General features: G+C 44.9%; 1 long non-coding RNA gene across 2 annotated transcripts; it reads left to right on the top strand.

Moving 5' to 3' along the window:
* Window positions 1–3308: 3308 nt before the first annotated feature.
* Window positions 3309–7179, top strand: LOC310749790. 2 transcript variants are annotated; one of them, XR_014541786.1, is made up of 4 exons: window positions 3309–3453; window positions 5161–5256; window positions 5720–5840; window positions 7067–7179. It is a non-coding gene; the product is annotated as an uncharacterized lncRNA (long non-coding RNA). The 2 variants fall into 2 exon arrangements; XR_014541785.1 differs by lacking the exon at window positions 5161–5256 and having other exon boundaries at window positions 5680–5840.
* The last annotated feature ends 16916 nt before the right edge of the window (window positions 7180–24095 follow it).

Here is a 24095-nt window from a genome sequence, read left to right as displayed (position 1 = left end):
TTCAGCCTTCACTTGACTGATAATTTGCTCAAAGGAGCCACACAAGAACCAGCAGCTTTATAGGACCAGGTGGGACCCTATTGTTGCTTTGCATAATTTGATCCCTGCTAGATAGGCAGCTGCAGTACTATCTTCTGATCTTCTGCAACAGTGGCACCATGGGGCACCAGGCCACTTATATCATGAGCTGGTTGGTGGCACAGAAAACAAGATACTTGCATCCAGCGACCAGTGGCCGCAATCTCTCTCAGCACTCTGCACTCCTTAGGAAACCACATATTGTTACAATGACCTTGACCCTTTTCCTTAAATGTTCACACTAGCTTCCCACCACAAACCTCTTCCCACCACACTTCAGCTCTTTTAAAGCTGTTACATTGCTCAGGAGGTGAGGTGTGCCATCCCCACCATCAAGGCTATGCAGTGTAGATTCCCATTTACCCAGCAAGACCAAGGAGCTGTCCAATAGGTAAGGGCAGTGTCCGAGGCAGAAGCGGAGCTGTCCAGCTAAGAAGCCACTGAAATTTAAGCAAGATGAGGTGTTGTAGCAGCAAACCATTAGGCTTCCTGAAGTATAAACAGGACTCTAAACAGGAACATGTGTTGAGCCTCTCATGAGTAGAGCACATGGGTGGCAGGCTTCATGATGCTAGATGGGCATTGGACCTTTGGTTCTATTCTTTGGAACAGGGACGTGGGTGGCGCTGAGGTCTAAACCACTGAACCTCTTGGGCTTGCCGATCAGAAGGTCGGTGGTTTGAATCCCCGCATCGGAGTGAGCTCCTGTTGCTCTGTCCCATCTCCTGCCAACCTAGTAGTTCGAAAGCACATCAAAGTGCAAGTAGATAAACAGGTACCACTGTGGCGAGAAGGTAAACGGCGTTTCCCTGTGCTCTGGTTTCCATTGCAGTGTTCTATTGTGCCAGAAGTGGTTTAGTCATGCTGGCCACATGACCCAGGAAGCTGTCTGTGGACAAACGCCAGCTCCTTCAGCCTGAAAGCGAGATGAGCGCCACAACCCCATAGTTGCCTTTGACTGGACTTAACCGTCCAAGAGTCCTTTACCTTTTTTTACTCTGTTCTTTGAATAATCATATGGGCTCAAAGGCCTCCTCCTTCAGTTCTGAGCAAGGGCCCTCGACATCTTGCAAAGGAGGTTGGAATACCATATCCCCTGCAGACTCTGGATCTCCTTACTCCATCTCATGGTCCCTTGACACACACTGCTCCCCCCTACAATATTTGGTTTGGGGAGCACCAGATCCTCTTTTGAAGAGGATTCCTCCAGCAAACACATGAGAAAGATTAGAACAATGTTCACCCAGCATCACCATAAAGGGTCACAGCTTCTAAGAGCTTCTCAAGCATTATAGCCTTTCCTTTCTCCAGTCATTATTCCATTCCCTCCACCTCCCGTCCCTGATGTGAGAAGCGAAGGGGGGAGGATAATTGTTTGGGCTAGAACAGGCACCCTTTGTTGAAATGACACCTGGCAGAGGAGGGGCATCCATTCAGCCCGCATCCCTAAATATCAATTCCTTCATGTGGTTAGGAGGGTTAACAACCATTTGTAATCACATTAGAGAAAAACGGTTTAATTCTAAAGAGGGCTGTTTTCTGGACTTGCTTCCCCTGACTGCATTACAATGAGAAGATCAAACAGAATCAGCTTCAATGGCGAGATTATAACCAAGGAAGAGAGAAATCGTTAGCTGGGAGAGCAAGGGGAAGACAGCTCTGTCCTCCTGCAACAACGGAAATCTTTGCAAATATAATTAACAGATGTCTGAATTAGAAAGCCAGATAGTCAAGCTCTGGGAAGGCAGGAGATAAAAGAAGAGACTGGAAGAAAGAGCTAAGTGTTGTCCAGAGTAGCCTTAAATATCACACAAGTCAGGTATGCCCACATGCTCAAAAGGACATAAAAAGAGCCCTGCTGGATCAGGTTGATTACTCAACTAGTCCAACATCCTGTTCACACGGTGGTCAGCCTGTAAGCAGGACCTGAGGACAAGAGCACTTGCTTCTCCTGCAGTTTCCAACAACTGCTATTCAGAAGCCTACTGCCTCCAACCAGTGATAGCATTTACTTGCATGAATTTGTCTAATCCTGTTTTAAAGCCATCTCCACATTACTTTGTTATTCAATGCTCTGTGATTACAATTGAATCTGTGAACAGATCCCATTGGAAAGTATTGTGCCTTGAGGTTAGCGGTCAATGATATAAACCAGGGTAGCCAACATTGTGCCCTCCAGATGTTGTTTGATGCCAACTCCCGTCAGCCCTAGCCATCATGGCCAATGTGGAGTTGTAGTTCAACAGCAACTGGAGGAGATAAGAATATAGGAAGAGCCCAGTTGGACCCGGCCATCAAATCCAGCATCTTATAGCGATCAACCACATGCCTCTGGGAAACCCACATGGAGGGCAGAAGCACAACAGACCTCTTCCCCACTCATGTTCCCTAGCAACTTGTGTTGAGAGGCAATCCTGAGCCAGATGGACAGATGGTCTAGTTCAACATTTCCTATGTCCCAAGACAGCCTTCCCCCTGGGAGTTGTTATAGTCCAGATGTAAGAGGTGCCCTGTTGGATCAGACCCTGCTGGATCAGTCTAGCATTCTGTTCTTACAGGACGGCTAATCAGATGCCAGTGGAAAGTCCACAGGCACAACACAAGAACTCTCTTTCCTGCCAACCCCACAAACTGGTATTCAGAGGCATATTACTTCTGCTACTACAGATACCAAGTATATACAGTGGTACCCCAGGTTACAAATGCTTCGGGTTACAAACTCTGCTAACCGGGAAGTAGTTGCTCCGGGTTGTGAACTTTGCCCCCGGATGAGAACGGAAATCGCGTGCTGCCGGTGCAGTGGCAGTGTGAAGCCCCATTAGCAAAAGCGCTCCTCAGGTTCAGAATGGTTTCAGGTTAAGAACAGACCTACAGAACAAATTAAGTTCATAACCTAAGGTACCACCGTATAGCAAATCTGTTTGCAGTTGGTAGCTTTATCCTCCATTAATCCCCCTTTAAAGCTGGCCAAGCTGGTGGTCATTCTTGTGAAACCAAATTCCATAGTTGTAACGGTGTTCTGTGTGAATAAGTACCTCCTTTTGTCGGAGTCTCCCAATGTGCAGCTTTCCCAAAACCGTTTGATTTTCCTGCCACACTCAAAGAACAGATCTGCTCCACCAATGGCAGTCAGAGACCTTCCTGCCTGTTCTCATCTCTGTGACATCAGCACATTTCAGCCAATCATTCCCAGAGGCTTCATCGCCACCACCATATGGGCCACAAGAACTTCCAAGCCTTCCTCACACTGGCGCTCCTTAGCCAATAATGGAGTGGTTTCCTTACAAGCAAAGACACCCCCATGACTGTTATGGGAAGAGAGGCAAACGAATGAAGGGAAGAAAGGGACTCAAGTCTCCTTGGGAACATGTTCTGGTAAGAAACCTCATAATTCCCAGTGCCCCATTTATTTTGGTTAATTAAACTGTCAAAAGGGGAAGGTATTTACCTGTCATTCACTGCAGGCACTGATGAGGTGTCAGCCTGCTGATAGGTAGCTGTTCAATTACAGTAATTGCCTTTGTTTCTGTCCCAGGCTTCTGTTCATCGCCCACATCTTTCCTCACTGCTTCTCCTCTAACTCTTTCCTTGCTTGGTTGGGTTGACATCAGGCACATCAGGAAATGTGGCAATACTCTCATGTCCTCATGCCATGACCTCAACCATATTGAGGTCATGAATGCACACCACTGCCTCCTATTTGCATACTTCTACTGCCTCCCCCACCAGGTCAGATTCAGTCCCTGGGCAGCTGAGTCTGGAGTAAGAGCATAAGAAGAGCCTGCTGGATCAGTCCAATGGCCCACCTAGTCCAGCATTCTGCTCTCACAGTGGCCAACCAGATGCCTTGATTCCAAACACTCACCCCACACCCCACCCTCAGCAGTCCCTTCTTCACTACCCCAGCCTGTCTCTCCAAACATCCCCAGACTCTGCTCTACAGTCATGGAGGAGTATGCATCTGCAGAAATGGCTATGGGCCTTTTAAATACTGCATTCAACATTCCAGATGTTATGGGGCAGCGGCAGCAGCTGTTGACTACTGGGTGGGGCAACCAAGGGGATCTCTGGAGATGGAGCTAAGGAGACCACAAGAGGCCATCGGACTACAACTTCCACCATGCCTGCCCATTGGCCATGCTGTCTAGGGTTGAAGGGAATTGGAGTCCAACAACATCTGGAAGGTCACAAGTTAGACACTCCTGACCTAAATGATGCCAGGAAGAGGTTCAGCCTATGCACTGTTGTTCAACTCTGGGCAAGACTACTGGGAGAGCTACAAGGAAGTTGCTCAGCATGTAAGTCTGAGTATGTTAAGTGATGCTGATTGACTTCTACACAAGCTTAACAGTCAAAGTGATCAGGATACTTCCCAGGCTGTGGCAGGTTGACTCTGCCACCATCTTCCCTGCAAGAGCTGCAGAACTGACACCTGAATAAAGCTGGTGCAGGAACACTTTCACGGCACACAGAGTTCTTCCTCTTCTTATTTTTGTTCTTCTCACCCTAGTTGTGGAGCAAATGGGGATGATGTGAATTTTTAAAGGGTCCCCCCTCCCCCGCTGCTGCCAAACTATTGGAGCATCTCAGTCTTTTCCTGCAGAAGATTCAACAAAATGCCCTCCTTGGTTTTGCCATCTGTGACTGTTAGGTGCAGCCATGGACCCAGTTTTATTATTGTTTAATACTATTTTAATACTGTTTGAAGGAAACAAAGACCCCCCCAGCTCTCCTATATTAGCACATGGCTTCCTTCATCTACCAGTGGGAACTAATGACAGAGTTTTATTGAACATCAAGTGAGCCAAAATGTCTCTTTAAAATAATTTTCTGGCCATGGAGGGGGGATGGTGTTAGTTCCTCCTGATTAATTACCGGAAAATCTCAATTGTCCCCTGCAGAAGGGTTGGCAAAATCCACCCCCTTTCCCACCTTCCCGCCCACAAATAGCATGGAGAGTTTTAGAGGCCATTTTCTAACAGTCGTAGAACCAAGAGTTTGCATGGGCTCAAGTTAAAGGGAAGCCATTTCTAGCTGTTTAAAAAAGAATAATGAAGAATTTTTTCACTGCTTTGTTTTAAGTTTCTTTCTCTGGAATGATGCTTGTGGGCCATTCCAGTGGGGATGTGTGATCTGCATTTAGACTGCATCGCCAGGATACAGAATGCAGTGGACCATGTAAGTATCAATTTTCCATAGTGGGCAGATCGTGTGTAATTATAGACCATTCCAAGGTTTACGGCCATGAAGAATCTTTGCGACCGGCACTAAAATGCTTATGGAGTTGTTTTGAAATGTTTCCAGCAAGGTGCTTTTGCAGAAAAAGGGGAGAGCTCCTGCCTCAAGGCTCCCCAAATTCCACTTCTGTGGGAGCGTGACTTGTTACGGGAATTGCCTGCAGACTAGGCCTCTCTCATGCTCGTATGCCACCCGCAGAACTGCTACTTCAAGAAGGGGCAAGCAAATTTGATGAGTTATAAATCTTGAAGGTGTGAAGCTGGGGATGGGGTACGGAATGCCTTCCCAAATCTATAAGGTTGCATATTGTTCCTGTGGTTCTCTGCTGGTGCACTAAAAAAAGATTTTATTTTTCTATTTTAGTGCTAAAATATCTATTATTTATCACCGTGCATTCTGCAAGACTATATATAGGTTGAAGTCAGATGGAGCCATCGTTACAGCAGTCGGAACATTCTTAACAACCAACAGAGCAGATTCTTCACTCGCGACTTGAACTTAGTTTTGCCACTTGCCTTATCTGAGTATGTATATGAGTTCAAATGAATGGATTATATCTTCAATAACCAGTGCTGGATTTACATATAAGCTAAACAAGCTATAGTTTAGGGCCCCACTCTCTTGGCCCCCCCTAAAAAAAAACAAAGAAAAAAAAACCTGGATATACATTTCCAAAATATAAGATAAAAAACGAATAAAATAAATCCTACATACAGCGACAGTGTATTGTGTTGTGTAGGCTCCTATGATGTAAGTAATGGGCCCCGCCTGCTAGCCTGTTCCCTAAAATATCACTGGTTTGCTCATCTCTATATGGCTTTAGATACCTATTAGGTCCATAAATTGCCATATAGCATATATTCAACACAAAAAACAGTGACAATTTGTTTTCAACAAAGGATTGCTGGACATATAAAGGGCCCCATTACCTTCAGTAGCTTAGGGCCTCATCAAACCTAAATCCAGCCTTACCAATAACCAAGGCTGGTTATAGGGAGCATGCAACTCCCTTGTTACAGCAGCTCCAATAGCTACTGGTCTGCTTCTGAGCACAAATCAAAGTGCTGGTTATGACCTATAAAGCCCTACACCAGGCACAGGCAAACTCGGCCCTCCAGATGTTTTGGGACTAAAACTCCCATCATCCGTGACCACTAGTCCTGTTGGCTATGCTATTTGGGGATTACAGTCCAGTAACATTGGGAAGGGACGTAGGTGGTGCTGTGATCTAAACCACAGAGCCTAGGCTTGCCGATCAGAAGGTTGGCGGTTCGAATCCCCACAACGGGGTGAGCTCCCATTGCTCTGTCCCAGCTCCTGCCAACCTAGCAGTTCGAAAGCACGTCAAAGTGCAAGTAGATAAATAGGTACTGCTCCAGTGGGAAGGTAAACGGTGTTTCCGTGCGCTGCTCTGGTTCACCAGAAGTGGCTTAGTCATGCTGGCCACATGACCTGGAAGCTGTACGCTGGCTCCCTCAGCCAGTAAAGTGAGATGAGCGCTGCAACCCCAGAGTTGTCTGCGACTGGACTTAATGGTCAGGGGTCCCTTTACCTTTACTTTTAACATTGGGAAGACCACAGATTAGCCCCTTGTTTTTACTGTCTTCTTTTTCTAAGGCAGCTTCTGGAACATCCCATAATACTGTTAATTCAGAGGTTTTACAGCCTGAGCGCCACATGCCAGTCTTGTCTGGAGTCAGAGGTAAAAGTAAGAAGAGCAATTAATGTGAATGTTATCTTTGTGCATTAGGGTAGCTTCTACACAACCTCACACAACCATCTCTAACCTCCACCCACACAAGCAAGAGGCATTATCAGAGTCCAAGGAGATATTCCCACCAGACAAAAGGTCTTAAGGTCAGCCTGGATAGCTCAGTTGGTTAGACCGTGGTGCTGATAGCACCAAGGTTGCCGGTTCAATCCCTGTATGGGACAGCTGCATAGTCCTGCATTGCAGGGGGTTGCACTCAGTGCCTCCCAGACGTGGGTCTCTGGCTGTTTTTGGACTGCAACTCCCATCATCCCTAGCCAGCTGGACCAGTGTTCAGGGATGAGGGGAACTGCAGTCCGGGGGAACTGGAGACCCAAGTGTTGGAAACACTGGACTAATCTGCATGGTCCCTTCCAACTCTACAATTCTATTCTATGAAGATGCAAAGCAGTGAAAGTGTGGCCTGTGGGGCATTCCAGGGGCCAGCTAGGGAGACCTGGAGGGTCATATGTGACCTATAGGCCTGAGGATTCCCACACTTGCCATAAGTTTTCAAAGAACCCCCACAATATAAGTTTACCCCACCTACTTCGAATTTATCAGTCCCAGTATTTTCAGGAATGAAGGTCAGATGAAGATATGGGAGGAATACTTGGACAACCCCATATCTGCATCTTGGAATATGGAGCCAAACAAATGGTATATTATTTCTTTTTTAAAGAGAGAGAGAGAGAGAGAGAGAGAGAGAGAGAGAGAGAGAGAGGCATAATTAATAAAATGGTGGCATCCTTCATGGCTGCCTCATGAGAAACCTCCTCAGTGAACTTGCTTCACGAAAAGAACTTACGGATGAATTACACAGAAATCAAGTGAGGCTCTGTTCCATGGCGCTGCTCTCTAGAGAAACATTTTGTCTTGCTCTGCACTCTCCTGTGTGTCAGTAATAAAGTCAGTGGCAAAAAAGAGAGAGATACTTTTGCAAAAAAGGAAGATGTTCGGGGAGAAAGAAGCCCTTAAAGCAGACATTTAATAATATGGCAATAAAACAAGGGGATAAAACAAGATGTGAAATAATAGGCCCACAATGAATCTTCTTTGGGATTCCCCCCAGACCCGGCTCTCTGATCCTGCTGCAAAAACCATTTCAAATTGGCTTTGGGGGACTTCCAAGACTAGGACAGGGAACTCAAGAAAATATGGCAATGGCACCATCCTGGCGAGTTTGTGAAATGTGGCTGTGCAGACGCATTGGGAAGGAGTCAGCTCAGTGGTAGCAGAGCTGTGCAGATCTCATGATTCATATCATGTCCCTGGTTCAATCTCTGACAACTCAGGTTAGCAAAGTTCTCCCTGATAGCAAGGGAAGGGAAAGTTGTGTCTGAGGATCGTGAAGAACCAGTCATTTGGCCCAGTATTAGACTGCTTAGTATATTCCACAATAGGCAGGTCTTTGGCCCATAATAATAATAATAATAATAATAATAATAATAATAATAATAATAAATTTTATTTATATCCCGCCCTCCCCAGCCGAAGCCGGGCTCAGGGCGGCTAACAACAATCAAATAATCAAACAATCAAATAAACCAACATTCTAAAAATATTTCATTATAAAAATTAATTAAAATCAAGTTGATGGCAACCATTAAGCAAAACTCTGTGCAGGTTGCCAGAGGAGGGAGTCAGGCTGCGCCCTGACCAAAGGCCTGGTGGAACAACTCTGTCTTGCAGGCCCTGCGGAAAGATGTCAGGTCCCGCAGGGCCCTAGTCTCTTGTGACAGAGCGTTCCACCAGATTGGAGCCGCAGCCGAGAAGGCCCTGGCTCTAGTTGAGGCCAGCCTAACCTCTCTGAGGCCTGGGACCGTCAGGATGTTTTTATTTGCAGACCGTAGGTTTCTTTGTGGGGCATACCAGGAGTTTGTCTGATGCCCAACTTGCTAATAAGGTATTGGAATTCTATGGGAACCTCCAAAGTTTAAGGACCTAGAAAGTAGCCTTATAACAAATTGGCCTCTTGGTCCATCTAGTACAGTAATATCAAGGCCAGAAGGGGGGAATCTTTTATAGCCCGAGAGTCACATTCCCTTCTGGGCAGCTATTCAAGGCCACAAAAACAATTAAACATTAATAGAAGTGTGTGTGTGTGTGTGTGTGTGTGTGTGTGTGTGTGTGTAAAGATAAAGGGACGCCTGACCATTAGGTCCAGTCGTGGCCGACTCTGGGGTTGCGGCGCTGATCTCGCTTTTTTGACCGAGGGAGCCGGTGTACAGCTTTCAGGTCATGTGGCCAGCATGACTAAGTCACTTCTGGCGAACCAGAGCAGCGCACGGAAATGCCATTTACCTTCCCTCCGGAGCGGTACCTATTTATCTACTTGCACTTTGACGTGCTTTCGAACTGCTAGGTTGGCAGGAGTAGGGACCGAGCAGCGGGAGCTCATCCCGTCACGGGGATTCAAATCGCTGACCTTCTGATCAGCAAGTCCTAGGCTCTGTGGTTTAACCCACAGGGTCACCCGCGTCCCGTGTGTGTGTGTAGGCATGCACATACAGATCATTAAAATAGAAACATCACAGTACCAGACCTTTCCTTAAAAACAGTCAGTTCCCAAAAGTCTGTTAGAACAAAAAAGTCTTCACCTTGGCAGAAGGACAAGGATATAAAGCAACAGTCAGTTCCAGGCCAGTGATTCTCAGGAGTTCAGTGCCCCACCTGATCCTAAAGCTTTCTCCACAGTGAACTCTCCATGGTCCTGATTTTCAACCGCCTGACCTGCACCAGGCCACGCTTCATCAGAGTATCTCAGTGACAACTTAATGGCAAATCAGAAACTTGGAATTTGGGTAAACCCTGAAACACATTGATTACTCAAGCCGTCTGATTCCTAACAAACTATGGAGCATGATGTTGTCTTCATAACAGAGGCCATCATTCTTAGTTCAGAGCTAAGTTACCTGTGGGGCTGAACGTTTAAGCTTTGAGGAAGGGCTGCAGCTCTGTGTTAGAGCATCTGCTTTGCATTCACAAAACCCCAGGTTCAACCCGTGAAATCTCTAAGTAGGGCTGGGAGAGACCCCTGTATCAAATCCCAAAAAACTGCTACCAGTCAGAGTAGAAAGCATTAGACCAGATAGAGCAGTGGTTTAACTCAGTTCAAGGCAGCTTTCCATGTTCCTGTGTTTCATTGCTTCTTCATATTGGGGATGATTCTGAAATAATTTCTGTCATTCCATCCCACTCATCACACCTCTCATCCCCACTTCACATGCTTGGATCAGACTTTGATATTAGTGAGGAACCACTTCCAGTAGAGGCCAGAAACATTGCTGGAAGTGCAACAGTAGGGATCATTCAGTTTGTAATGTAAAGGTTAATTCTGATAGTGTTAAAATCAACCAGCCAAGAGAGGGGTGACAGGTAGAGGTGTTGCTTGGCAACCAGACAAAATGGCATGATCGTCAATGAAGTAGTATATGCTCTGATTGGTTGTGTAGTTCTGAGGAAGTTTTCCCTCTGTATGTTTGGCTGAATGCCTCCCTATTATGTTTATGCCTTACGTAAGAAAAACAAAACCTCATGGTTCCTTTCTCCTCCAGTTATACTGTATACTGTTTTGTTCCATTTCCCCAGTAAATCATTATCAGGATTTATTTTCTCTCTGGGCCCCATCTGCAGTGTTTAAGTGATTTTGCCAACATTTGTATTTTTTTCTTGAAGAACTGGAGCATAATTTATTAGTAAAGAGCAATCAAGACCTTGCATGCATCTTATATGCACAACATAACCCATAAACTGTTGTGTTTTTACCGTCCTCTATTTTTCAACACAGCAAAGGAGCATCCAGGTCAGATGAAAAGAAAAAGTATCCCAACCAGAGTGTCAGAACACAAACCTGTGATTCACAGCCACTAAAAGACTGTACGTGTTATTTATGAGTGGGGTAAAATGTGTACAGGCAGCAACTCCTACCAGTCTCACCACAAAATGTGCTGGTGTGACCAAAGGAAAGAAGAATCCACTTTATTGCTGGTCAAAACATGCCTGAACTAACTGCTGTTCCATTTGTACCGATCTTCTCAGTACTGATCTTCTCAGCATCTGTGTCTCAATTTATGCCGGCTATCTTATTTAAAAATAAATCTTTGTGAAGAAAGGGACGGGGGGAGAGACAAGAAGAAGAATAAAACCCACACATTGCAATATGCTCACCCAAGTCAAACTGCTATCCTGGCCCTGATTTCATCTGAAAGGAACATGTTGTCCCTGCAGGACAATTTTTAACCCTTGTGAAAATTATTTCCAGCTGGCGAAAACAGCAAGACGACGGAGAAAAACTCTCGGGTCACCATGTGATGGTGTTTTGTGTGTTTGTGTGTGTTAATGCAGTGTCTCATTTTAACACATCTCAGTATGGTGATGCTTCCGGGAGAGGGGGGGAAGCAATCTTGGCATGTCAAATCGTCGTCATCCTAGGGGAACATGATCCTAGGAAAAGATGGGTAAATCGAGAATGTGCTCAGAAAAAGCCCCATCATTTCCGAGTGACGTACAGATGCTCTAGCTGGCTTTGAGAAGCACAAACTCTCTGTTGCATTTGATGGTGTGGGTGTGTATTTGCAATAAACCTGCTTGTTACAGAAGACTCATGGGCTTGACGTTGGTGGTGATCCCCGTATGAATGTAGTCATTGGAGACGAAGGGTATATCGGGGATGAGGAATCGCCATCCCAGAGGCCAAATGTAGCCCTCTGGTCCTCTCTCTCAGGCCTGCTGTTCCAATGCCAGAACCAAGAAGGAAACACTGATTAAATCAACTTGGCTCCCAGATCCAGATCAGGTCAGCCATATATTGTCCTAGATTGGATGAAGCACTGAATCAGGCCCCAGACTGGAGGAAACAGCTCAAGTTACAACTGCCTGGAACTGACATTCATTCCCTCCTGTCATCAGCAACTCTTCTGACACTGACTGGGATCAGGAAGGCCATTTGTTTCCTGTTATGGCACCTGGCAATGTTTGAGGACACACAAACACCAATAAAGGGACAGATTTAAAGGGCCACCAACCACGGCAGGGTCCCTCCCCACTGTCACCCATGAGGCAGCAATGCTCCCTCTCCCTGGGCTGCCTCATTACCCAACATTCCCTCCAACCAGGGAAGGTGTGATGGCCTGGGAATCCGATTCAGAGGCTGAACCAGAGGAACCCCAGCCTGCACAGGAGTCCCCGCCTCCAGGGCCAGCTGAGCTGGGGCAGGGCCTTGGATCTGAAGTGCCTGCACCTGTGCCAGATCCTCAGGAGCAGGCACCAGGTGATTCCACTCTGGCTCCGGAGGTGATTGAGGACACAGTGCCTACAGGTGTGCCTCTCCCAGCCCTGTCAGGGGAAGGTGAGTCTCCCCCTGGGTCCAGTAACCCTCCAGCCTCTCCTGAGCTGCAGAGGCTCAGGGCAGAGAAGCGGAGGGAACTGGTTTCTCCCAGGAGGAGTGCTCGCCTTAAGGCCAGGAGAGGCGGGTCTCTTGGGGGCCGGGACCGCCCCTGGCCTCAGAGAAGACAAAGGCCAGTCAGCCCGGTCCCAGGTTGCGGGAGCAACATCGTTGAATACCTGCTTCTTCCCGGACCCAGACCTGTCCTTCCAGAGTTCCCGTCCCCACCCGGCTTCCTGCTTTGGACCCTGCCTCGCTCTTTGTGAACTGTTTCCAGACTCGTGACCCAGGACCGGACTTTGACCACGCCAACGGTAACCTTCCCCCCCCCCCCCGGGACCAGCACAGAAGGACATCTGCACTACTCACCGCCACACCTGGGATCAGCAGCAGCACCGCTTCAACTTCCCTTGGAACACCATTCACCACTTTCCTTGATGGCCTCTCAGAAGCCATTTCAGTAGTGGGCAGTCAATGCTGCCACTTTTGAATGGGAGTCAAGTTTGATGGCAGCTGCTCACTGTGTTTAAAGGTAAAGGTAAAGGGACCCCTGACCATTAGGTCCACTCGCAAACAACTCTGGGGTTGCGGTGCTCATCTCGCTTTATTGGCCGAGGGAGCCGACGTGCAGCTTCCGGGTCATGTGGCCAGCATGACTAAGCAACTTCTGGTGAACCAGAGCAGTGCACGGAAACACCTTTTACCTTCCCTCCGGAGCGGTACCTATTTATCTACTTGCACTTTGATGTGCTTTCAAACTGCTAGGTTGGCAGGAGCAGGGACTGAGCAATGGGAGCTCACCCCATCGCGGGGATTCAAACCGCCGACCTTCTGATCGGCAAGTCCTAGGCTCTGTGGTTTAACCCACAGCACCACCCGCGTCCCGATCACCATGTTTTATTACCCCCAAATGCACTGACCCATCTTATAGTTCTACAAAAGATATAATCCCGGTCCTACTAGAGCAGTGTTTCCCAAACTTGGGTCTCCAGCTGTTTGGGGACTACAGTTCCCATCATCCCTGACCATTAGTCCTGCTAGCTAGGGATGATGGGAGCTGTAGTCAAAAAACAGTCATAGACCCGAGTGTGGGAAACCCGTACTTGAGCTACAAATTTCATAGATCTATAGGTCAGGCCAATCTACTCGCAGTAATTAAACATGGAGGGCAGTCACTGGCAATGGGAGCTAGCTTGGCTCCCATTCAAAAGCTTCATTGCCACCCATTCAGCGCTGCAATGCCTCTGGAGGTATGCCAGGGAGGGGGTGAGTGGTAGCATCAGAGGAGGGCTGGTAAAGGCCCTTTTCGGTTTCTGGAACCCTTGGCCAGTGCCTGACCTGGCCCGCTGGTGGCACTGGGTCAATTAATTTTCTAGCTGTCCCAGATCAAAGCCCATTTTGCACCCCTTAGCACACCTGGGCTGTTGTTGTTGTTGTTGTTGTTGTTGTTTAGTCGTTTAGTCGTGTCCGACTCTTCGTGACCCCATGGACCAGAGAACGCCAGGCACCTCTGTCCTCCACTGCCTCCCGCAGTTTGGTCAAACTCATGCTGGTAACCTCGAAAACACTATCCAACCATCTCGTCCTCTGTCGTCCCCTTCTCCTTGTGCCCTCCATCTTTCCCAACATCAGGGTCTTCTCCAGGGAGTCTTCTCTTCTCATGAGGTGGCCAAAGTACTGGAGCCTCAGCTTCACAATCTGTCCTTCCAGTGAGCACTCAGGGCTGATTTCCTTCAGAATGGAGAGGTTTGATCTTCTTGCAGTCCATGGGACTCTCAAGAGTCTCCTCCAGCACCATAATTCAAAAGCATCAATTCTTCGGCGATCAGCCTTCTTTATGGTCCAGCTCTCACTTCCATACATCACTACTGGGAAAACCATAGCTTTAACTATACGAACCTTTGTTGGCAAGGTGATGTCTCTACTTCTCACCTCACACCTGTGCTGTAACTACCATCAAAATGAATATGGAAGTTCACACAGGCTCAGGAGTTCCATCAGCATCTCAGAGATCCTGAACCACAAAAACAAAATTACAAGATTGGGGTGTTTGTATCTAAATGATCTGTCCTCCTCAGTTTAATTACAGTTTTATCGGTGCATCTGCTGTGATCCCTCCATTCTCTGTCAAAGGTGTGAGCAGCCTGTGATTAGATGTGAGCAAGATACTGATTACTAGTTAATTAGCTAGGCTAATAAACTGCCATTTAGAAGGGAGGGAGGGTGGATGGGGAGGAAATGCTGGATTCTTCCCAAGGAAAGTTGTTTTAAAACATGGAGACGTGGGACTTGGGTTTATCGTCAAATCTGCACAAAAATCTGCATGGGAAAGCATTTCTCCTCATCTCTTAGACACACAAATACACACATACACATACTTGGTGGCTCGCATAGCAGACTTTGGTAACTGGGGTGGGGTGTCAAATGTTCATTTTAGTTTCAACTGAGCTGATGCAGTCTTGCCAAACTTTGGATAGCCAATGAACACATTTAATTATTATTCATAGAAGTACAATGAAGAGTAAGGATGAAAGAGAAATCTTATTCAGTTCACATTTAAATGTAAACCTAATTGTTTCCTTTCAAAACAGCATCCTTCAAAATTTTGCAGAGCTGGACACTAGCCGAATAATATGTACAAAAAATGCATATATTGATATAAAGTATACATGAAAATACAATGCACGACTGAAAATAACATTCAAAAATGTACTACAATAGGAGAAATGTCTGTGGAAATGTGTATATTAGAGGAAATGTCATTCACTGATGTCCCAGCTGATCTACAGTTCCCAGAGTGGTTAAGAATCAATCCTTCTTCGCAAGGAACTCTGAGAATTGTAGCTGTGGATGTGGAACGGGGTCTCCTAACAACTCTCAGCACATTTAGCAAACTCCAACTCCCAGTGTTCTTTCAGGAAAGCCTTGGCTGTTAAAGTGGTATCATAGTACTTTAAATAGATGGTGTTGCAAGCCTTTTGGGTCCTTTCTTCTTTCATCTGAGCTGATTTCCTCTCACCCTGCTGCTTTTTTTCATGCTTCCTTCTTCTCCATTGTGTTTTGGTCTCCTGTCAAACACCATTATCTTTTACCTCAGGGCAGGGAAACAAAATCAAGGCACTGGGTAATGCACGACAAAATCTAACTTGCATTGTATCAGACTGAAAGCGTGCAACAATGAACACATTCACTGTCAGCAGCGTTATTGAAGGGGTGTCAAGCAAAGCCCATTTTCGCTCTTGTATCCGTTGGAATGAGTCAAGTAGACGTGTGAGGCTCTAGTATAAAAATACACCTTCCCCTTCTGCCACACTTCTGCCTTGTACCTTAATATTGTAGTGACATTTAAATTCTCCCACCACCGCCACCTAATAGTCCCCGATATGCACGGATATGGAAATCTGCAACTTGCTGAACACTGGGCAGGCTTTTTCCGTCACAGTATGCTCTGCCCATCTGCTATCAAGTTCACCAAACCCTGCTGTGGGGTGCGGGGAGATCCCACCAAATCAAAACAAATGCATTAAAAATAAGGCAGCTGCAGTGTAATCCTAAAGCTCACCAGAGGCTGGATCACTAGAAATGGTGCCTCTGGACACTGCCCGATTGGTGCTGACCCGTCAGAGTATGTAGCCAATATCTGCACTGTACATTTAAAGCACAATTATACTATTTTATTCTTTGCAAAAAAAAAATATTAATGTTTTCAGTATTGCAATACAATATAAAAAAGGAAAGCAGATGCAAAAGAAACAAATAAATAGTGAGCAGAGGATCAAGTATATATAACGGAGGCAATTGACTCATCTGGAAGAAATATATCAATCTATCATTGAACAGGAATGAGAGGATAGAAAAGGCAAAGAAGGAAGTCAGAAAGTCCATCTTCAGTCTTTCACCTCTTCGCTGTGTGAGATGGTGCTCAGATTGAAGTGGGAGGCCCTCTGGAGGGATTGTTTTCCGTTTTCCATGAATGGGAAAGCAGGGACATGACCGCAACTGTAGAAAAGGGAGGTGAGAGCCACACATTCAGTGCCGTGATCCAGCTGGCTGTAATGTTCAGAAGGAGAGCATCGTTGCTTCCAACAGCAGCCTTTATATTTTCAAAGAAAACATTTAATTCCATCTCTTGTAAAATTATATTAAAAAAAATGGTAGGGGAAGATTGTGGGATAGAAAAACATATGATTTACCCCAACCCCTTTCAAATCCTTATAATAGGGCACTTGTCGGCAATGGTCCTCCCCCACATTCATTCTCAAAGCTATTACTGAGCACAACACATACAGTTAAAGAATTGATAGCACTTTAGATTATTATATAGAGTTTGCTTGTTTGTGTTAAAGAAAAGAATCTATTTCCCCCCTTTTATTTTTCACTAAATCCATTTGGTTTTTTCATAAAATTATATCCAGGCCAAAAAAATAATATTAGTTTCCCCTGAAGATGATGCATCGCCAACAAAGTGCCCTTTGAATGCCCTTGGTCCCCTGTTCAGTTAGAGTGAATAGGACATTAAATGGAACACAATTCTACAATGGCTGTTAATTTTTCTCTTGCACACTGAAAAAAATGGAGCAAACTGGCGTGGCTACCTAGAACAACACCTTATGGAATAGATAGGATATTGGCCTGGTTTCTTTTCAATTTGATAGAATTTTGGCAGATCAGTATTCTTCAACAGAATCATAAGGAAATAATTTGTGGGTTGTGCAGGGCCATTCCGTCCTATTAGGCAGGGTTAGACAGCTGCCGCAGAAAGCAGATCCTGGGACATAGTGGGAGCAACATTGGTAGGACTGCCTGCCATTCCTCCTGAGCCTTCTGGTGGTTCCCCTCTGTTAAGAGGATAGATCTGTGTCTGTCATGCAGCATGCTCTGACTAGCCTAAACTAGCCTGACACCCTCAATTGCAGGGGAGAGGAATCACTGCAGTTCAGTGACAGTGTCTGCTTTGCATGCAGAATTCCGTGCATCTCCAGATAGGGTTGGGGAAGCCCTGCTGGGGATCACTGGAGACCCTTCACCAGGTGGTGCTGAGCCAGGAGTTAGCAAACTTTTTCAGCAGGGGACCGGTCCACTGTCCCTCAGACCTTGTGGGGGGCTGGACTATATTTGGAGGGGGGGAATGAATGAATTCCTATGCCCCACAAATAACCCAGAGATGCATTTTAAATAAAAGGACACATTCTACTTGGGTAAAAACACACTCATTCCTGGATTGTCCATGGGCTGAATTTAGAAGGCGATTGGCCCCCGGGCTTTAGTTTGCCTACCCATGAGCTAGATGGACCATTGGTCTGACTTTGTATGGCAGTTTCCTGTGTTCCTATGAGGCCGTCATCTTATAAAAATGAAGATTCAACTTCCAGTCTAGTATGTGGAAAGATAGGGCATGCTATCTTTGTAGGGAGGCAGTCAACCAAAATGTCTTGGGTTGACCTCAAGATTCCAACAAAGGCTTGCAAATATTAACAACATTGCCTCATTTACTGTGCCTCTTTCATCTGCCACATGCCACAGAGAACTAGAACTGCCAGGGACCTCAGTGACACTGTGGCTTGCTTAATCAACAAGCTGTTCCTGAGGTTCAGCTGTCCATATATCCTTGGTTTCTTCTCAGCTCTGTAAATATGTGCAAATGTAAGAGAAATATAATGGAACCAATGAAGGCTCTGATGATCAGCAGCAGACACCAGAATTGGCATTCATTGAGCGACTTATATTTTTCAGGTTCTTCAATAACATTTGGTGTGAATTCTATTGCACATCGATCTGTCCAGGCAGAGTGGTCCAACTTCATTCCCAGTGGCAAAAGTCTATATAGCTTTTCCTTTATAAATAAAAATATAAGGTTGTCGTCATGCAGCAGTTCACCTGGCTGCCAATACATGGCGGGCGAGGGAGCTCTCTGAATATACTTTCTTCCTCCTCCCTTTCCAAATATTTGGTACCATTGCTGATGTGGGGGATTCCAAACAAGGTTGAGCACACATGCGACAATAACACTGACCCCTCCTCTTCTCCGGAGATCTGCTCCTGCCTGAGACCTTCATTAAAAGGGTCACATTTACACAAGCTAAAGGCCAGCCATTGCTTGAAAAGCAAGCTGCTACTAGTGGACCCACAAGGATCTCTGTCCGGTTGAGAATTTCAGCCGTAAAGCTGCAAGCAATAATCTCTCACTTGGGGCCCATAAAGCGACATGGGATAGAGACTGCTGTGATAAATGGGAACATAACTCACACTTTCCCACCCATTGTCTGTCAAGTGGAAGGGGTGGGGAGCTGTCCCCCAGGAACCTTCAGAAGCTGGGGTTGGATCATTCACACCAGTTCCTGCCTGAGTAGCCAGTCAATTAGAACTTCATCAGAAATCAATTTGCAAGGCTCAGCTGAGATGTACACATAGATCAGCCTATGCCAACTGATTATCACACTAATGGAATATTCCATTGATTAATTGAATATCTAAGTCCTGAAATGTAAGCCTGATGGAATTATCACCAGTTAGCTACTAGACTGAGGAATAGCCACGTGCCAGGGCTTCCTTAAGCCATTGTTGGTGTCGCTGTAGCAAAGTTGCAAGGCAAGTATGAGGCCATCAAAGAGACCAGTACTTGCAATAGATTCTCACATATTTACACCCTTCTCACTTCCCTATTCTAGGGTTGCTACATGAGCTTGGGAGGGGGAGCAAATTACTCTTTTGAGCTTTTCTGGCAAAATCCAAGAGTTATTGTGTTATGGGAGAGGGAGAAAATTGGGGGAGGGGTGGATATGATAAAGAAACCAAGACTTCTATTATACCAGCATCTTTTAGTTCAACAATAGGCAGGCTGTCAAGCTGCAGGGAAATCTTTCCAAGTATAATTAGAAAGTGGCTCATTTTCAACTATTAGAATGCCCCCTTCACTTTTTAAAAAAATTTTGTATTTTTGAATTTCATTATCCAGCAGGAGAAAGTGAGTGATGGGTCATTGGTAGCTGGAATTGTGTTTTTGTGCGTGTTTGCATTTTCACTGCTCAGAGGAAGAGTCTAGTAATGTTTCTCAGTTTTCTAAAGTTGCTTGAGGCAACTCGGTGTGAGAGGCAGAATCAGTACAGAGTAAGGCCCTATCTTGATGGGAGGTGGGGAAGTGGGGGTGTAAGGTAGCAAGCTGCATTTTGTGCGTTGCTCTAGATCAGGGTAGTCAACATAGTAGAACCTTCCAGGTGGTCCTGAGCCCTAACTTACATCATCCCCAACCAGCATGGTCAATCACTATGGATGATGGGAGCTGTGGTCCAACAGCATCTAGAGGGCACCTTGTCAGCTATCCTAGAATGAGGTGGGTAAATAAACTTGTTGTACATTGCGCTTAATGCTATCTGGAACTTTTTGCTGGCATGTAGGGACGTAGGCAAAATATACATTTCATTTATTTTGCTCAGTCATTAACAATGTTTACACACAGAATTTTCATCATATTTTTCATATTGGATTTTTATTTGTCATGTTTTCTAAATGTTTAAAATCATATTTTGTTTTCCGGCCAATTATGCCATTTAAAATATGGATACTTACTGTGTCTGATTCTCATTTGTAATGCTTTCTTTTGATCATCTCTAATGTTCTATTTGGTTATTTAAGACAGGTTCCTTTGGAAATGTGAAGCTGTAGAGAAATGATTTGGATAAATGAATAAAATAATATTTTATTGTGGGGGTTTTTGATGGCATTTCAATGTGATTTACTGGAAATTACATAAATAACTATTTTATTTAAATATATGTAGAATAAGAATTGGTGAATCTGTCGATTTTGGTTTCCTCATTGTTTCCGTGTTGTACTTTCCATTCTCTACATCTGTTCATGAAAACTCACCAGCATTTTATGTGAATTTCTCCTAATATACAGAATTTTTGAAAAGAAATTTCCTTAATATAAATGCTGCTTTTCCCCTTTCCTTTCCTTTTCCTGTAATGTTCACTTAACAGGTTTTTATGAATACTATACCTAGTCTATGCATGTGTGAAGGCATTACTAGGCTGGAGAGCTGTATTGCAAAATGGAAATAAATGCAAATTTTGAAAGATGCCTGTGTTTCGGTTTATGTGTTGTTCCAGAAACAGTGAGTTTCATAGATTCACCATTAAATGTGAACTGAATTGAATTTATTTTCCATTACTTAGTGTGGAAGGGAGAGAGAAACATACTAGTGTGTTAAAAACGATGTATGAATTCACCAGAGAGGGAGAGAGGGAGATTATATAAGTATATGAATCATTTTTAAAATGAGATGCATGTCTCCCAACACTAATACATTTTATTACTCTTTCAGACCTATTAAACCCTACGTCCAAATCAGTCCATGGGAATTCCTCAGCGAGCGAATACCATGGTTCTGCTGTGGCCCAAAGTAAATAAAATAATTAACAGCTGGAAGAGAGGGGAAGTAGCAAACCTGTTTTGAATTGTTCATTATAACCAGCCTCTTCATTACTAAAGCTTTCAAAATGAGCAACAGGTAGCCGTAGCTCCTGGCAGACCACTTGTGCTTAACATGATTTATTATTGCCGTCTTCTTTCTTCTCTCCCCCCTCCCCACTTTTTATCTAGTTTAAAGAGCTACAGGCTGAACCCATGAAAGCTCATTGTCTGGTTAAAAAGGTAAATGAAAAAGAAACAGAGAAGAAGATCCCAGCTTCATTACCCAGGCATTTCCAGGTAGGGCTGGGAATCACACCTGTCTGGAACCTTCGAAAGCCTCTCCCAGTCAATAGAGACACTAGGGTTTTCCTAACTATGGTCAGTATCCCTAACCAAATACACTTCTCAGATTTTTTTGGGGGGGGTGGGGAGTCATGACTCCCAAAGAGATGTAATATTTTAACTAGGATTTTTATACTGAAAATGTTTGAAATATGAATTTGGTATTATTGATTATAGAAAGTATTTTTTCTCTTCTTTCTTTTTCTTGTTTCTTTTCATCCATCTTTCATCTCCTTTCTTTTCTAATCTACATTTTGAAAAATGCGTAGATAAATGTTTTTACGTTTTTATGTATTGTTCAGTATTGTTTCTATTTCTTTTTTTCTTTTATTTTCTTGTAACATTCAATAAAATTTAATAAAGACGTATTTTTTTTAAAAAAAGAGATGTAAGTGTGCTTTAAGTGTATGGTGTGCATGTGGTCTGGAAGGAGGGGAAGGTGGAACAGAGGGAGAGAGAGAGTGGGTAGAGAAAGATGGTCCACTTTCTTGCGTGGCTGCTGCATCGAGTCCATCCTATTGACCTCTTGGCAAAGAAGGTCACATCCAGTAAATGGAAGGGGAGGAGAAAGGCTGCTTTCTCCAAATAAAAGGTCATGGCCTTGACCCCTCAGTCCTTTTCGGCCTCCACGTTTGAAGTCTCCACTTAGAAATGTCTACAAATGGCCTGAAGGTCACACACACACACACACACATCCAAACCAAGGCAAGCCGATTAACTCTTCTCTAGGTTACTTGGTTTATTATTTTATTTATTTAGTAAAGTATTTATCTGAAGGCAGCCCTATATAGGGAAGCTTTTTAAGGTTTAATGTTTTATTATTATTATTATTTATATGCTGGAAGCCACCCAGAGTGGCTGGGGTAACCCAGTCATATGGGTGGGGTACAAATAAATTGTTGTTGTTGTTGTTTTGATGCCACCCTTCAGCCACATTCTCAGGGCAGTTTCCATAAGAAAAAGGAAGCAATTAAACTGCAAGTAAGTAAATAAATGAATAAAACAGCTAAATAGAAAAAAGAAATCATTAAAGCAGCATCAAACAGAATGTGAAGAGTGCATTTAAAAAATAATAATGGTCAGGAAAATAGGACATTTTTCACCTGGCACTGCAAAGGGACCATTGGTCCTTTTCTCTCGCTCTCCTCTGGTTTTCCTTGCTTTTGATGCCTCCATTTCACACACCAAACATTCTTTCTTCTTGGACAGATTTCTTTCAGGTAAGGTTCATTTGAAAAGAAATCATTGATGGGAAAGCTGCCTATTGTCTCCTGCAAGGATGGGGGACCTGTGGTCCTCCAGATGTTGTTGGACTCCAAAGTCCCATCAGCCTCAGCCACCTTGGCAAGTGGTCAAGGGTTATGGGAGCTGTAGTCCAGCATCATCTGGGAGGGACACAGGTTTCTCATCCCCAGTCTACTGGGTTTTAAAAACCATGACAAGTGTACACAGGTCCAGTCACAACATACCAGAGAGTGGGAAATTGGCCCTGACTAACATTAAGTATGAAGACAGATGTAGCATTGTTCCAGCTGTCACAGCGGCTAGCGATGGGTAAACACCCCCTTCCTTGGTCTGACACTTAATGGGCACAATTAAAACAAATTAATTTGCCAAGCGTCCAATGTGCTCATAATTAAATTGTCTTAAATTTAGGCCAATTATGAATCAAGGCCCTTGTCATGCTCCAGATTATTTTGTCAGAAGCCCAGCAGGGACAAGATGTTAATGTATAAGGGTCTGTGCATGCAGAGAGGGAGGGGGAGGACAAAAAAGGGTTAAGTTGGGTGGCCTGCTTAATTTGGGTGTGTTTTGTCCTGCACCTGTAGCTAGTTCAGCTTGTGAGAATGACTCTGGCACAATCTACAGGATAAATGCTGTTGGGTTTCAGGCAAGTTTGCTCTTTGCCCCTGCCTTTAAGCAGAGCATAGTCTGTATGTTGTAAGGAGATGGTTATCTACAACTGTATGTAACCGAAACAGCATTATATTGTCATTCAAGTGACTGATTCTTGCTATGACTGTTTGGTGTTTCTCTCTTTCTTTTGACAAACTCCACTGGCATGAGGATGGGCACTCTGCACATGCCCAGGGTCGGATTTAGGTTTGATGAGGCCCTAAGCTACTGAAGGTAATGGGGCCCTTAATATGTCCAGCTGTCCTTTGTCAACAACAAATGGTCGCTGTTTTTTGTGTTGAATATATGCTATATGGTAATTGATGGACCTAATAGGTACCTAAAGCCATTTGCACATGTTGCCATGCAACCAGTCCATGCAGAGTGATATTTTAGGGAGCAGGCTAGCAAGCGAGGGCCATTACTTACATCATAGGAGCCTTTGTTGTTGTTATTTAGTTGTTTAGTCGTGTCCGACTCATCGTGACCCCATGGACCAGAGCATGCCAGGCACTCCTGTCTTCCACTGCCTTCCGCAGCTTGGTCAAACTCATGCTGATAGCTTCGAGAACACCATCCAACCATCTCGTCCTCTGTCGTCCCCTTCTCCTTGTGCCCTCCATCTTTCCCAACATCAGGGTCTTTTCCAGGGAGTCTTCTCTTCTCATGAGGTGGCCAAAGTATTGGAGCCTCAGCTTCACGATCTGTCCTTCCGGTGAGCACTCAGGGCTGATTTCCTTCAGAATGGATAGGTTTGATCTTCTTGCAGTCCATGGGACTCTCAAGAGTCTCCTCCAGCACCATAATTCAAAAGCATCAATTCTTCAGCGATCAGCCTTCTTTATGGTCAGCTCTCACTTACATACATCACTACTGGGAAAACCATAGCTTTAACAATACGGACCTTTGTTGGCAAGGTGATGTCTCTGCTTTTTAAGAGACATAGGACGTAGGACATAGGACATAGGAGCCTACACAACACAAAACACTGTT

Source organism: Podarcis filfolensis, assembly GCF_964270895.1.
Source record: "Podarcis filfolensis genome assembly, chromosome: 14".
Classification (NCBI taxonomy): domain Eukaryota; kingdom Metazoa; phylum Chordata; class Lepidosauria; order Squamata; family Lacertidae; genus Podarcis; species Podarcis filfolensis.
Note: the sequence above shows the minus strand (reverse complement) of the source record. Positions and strands in the feature narration are given on the sequence as shown.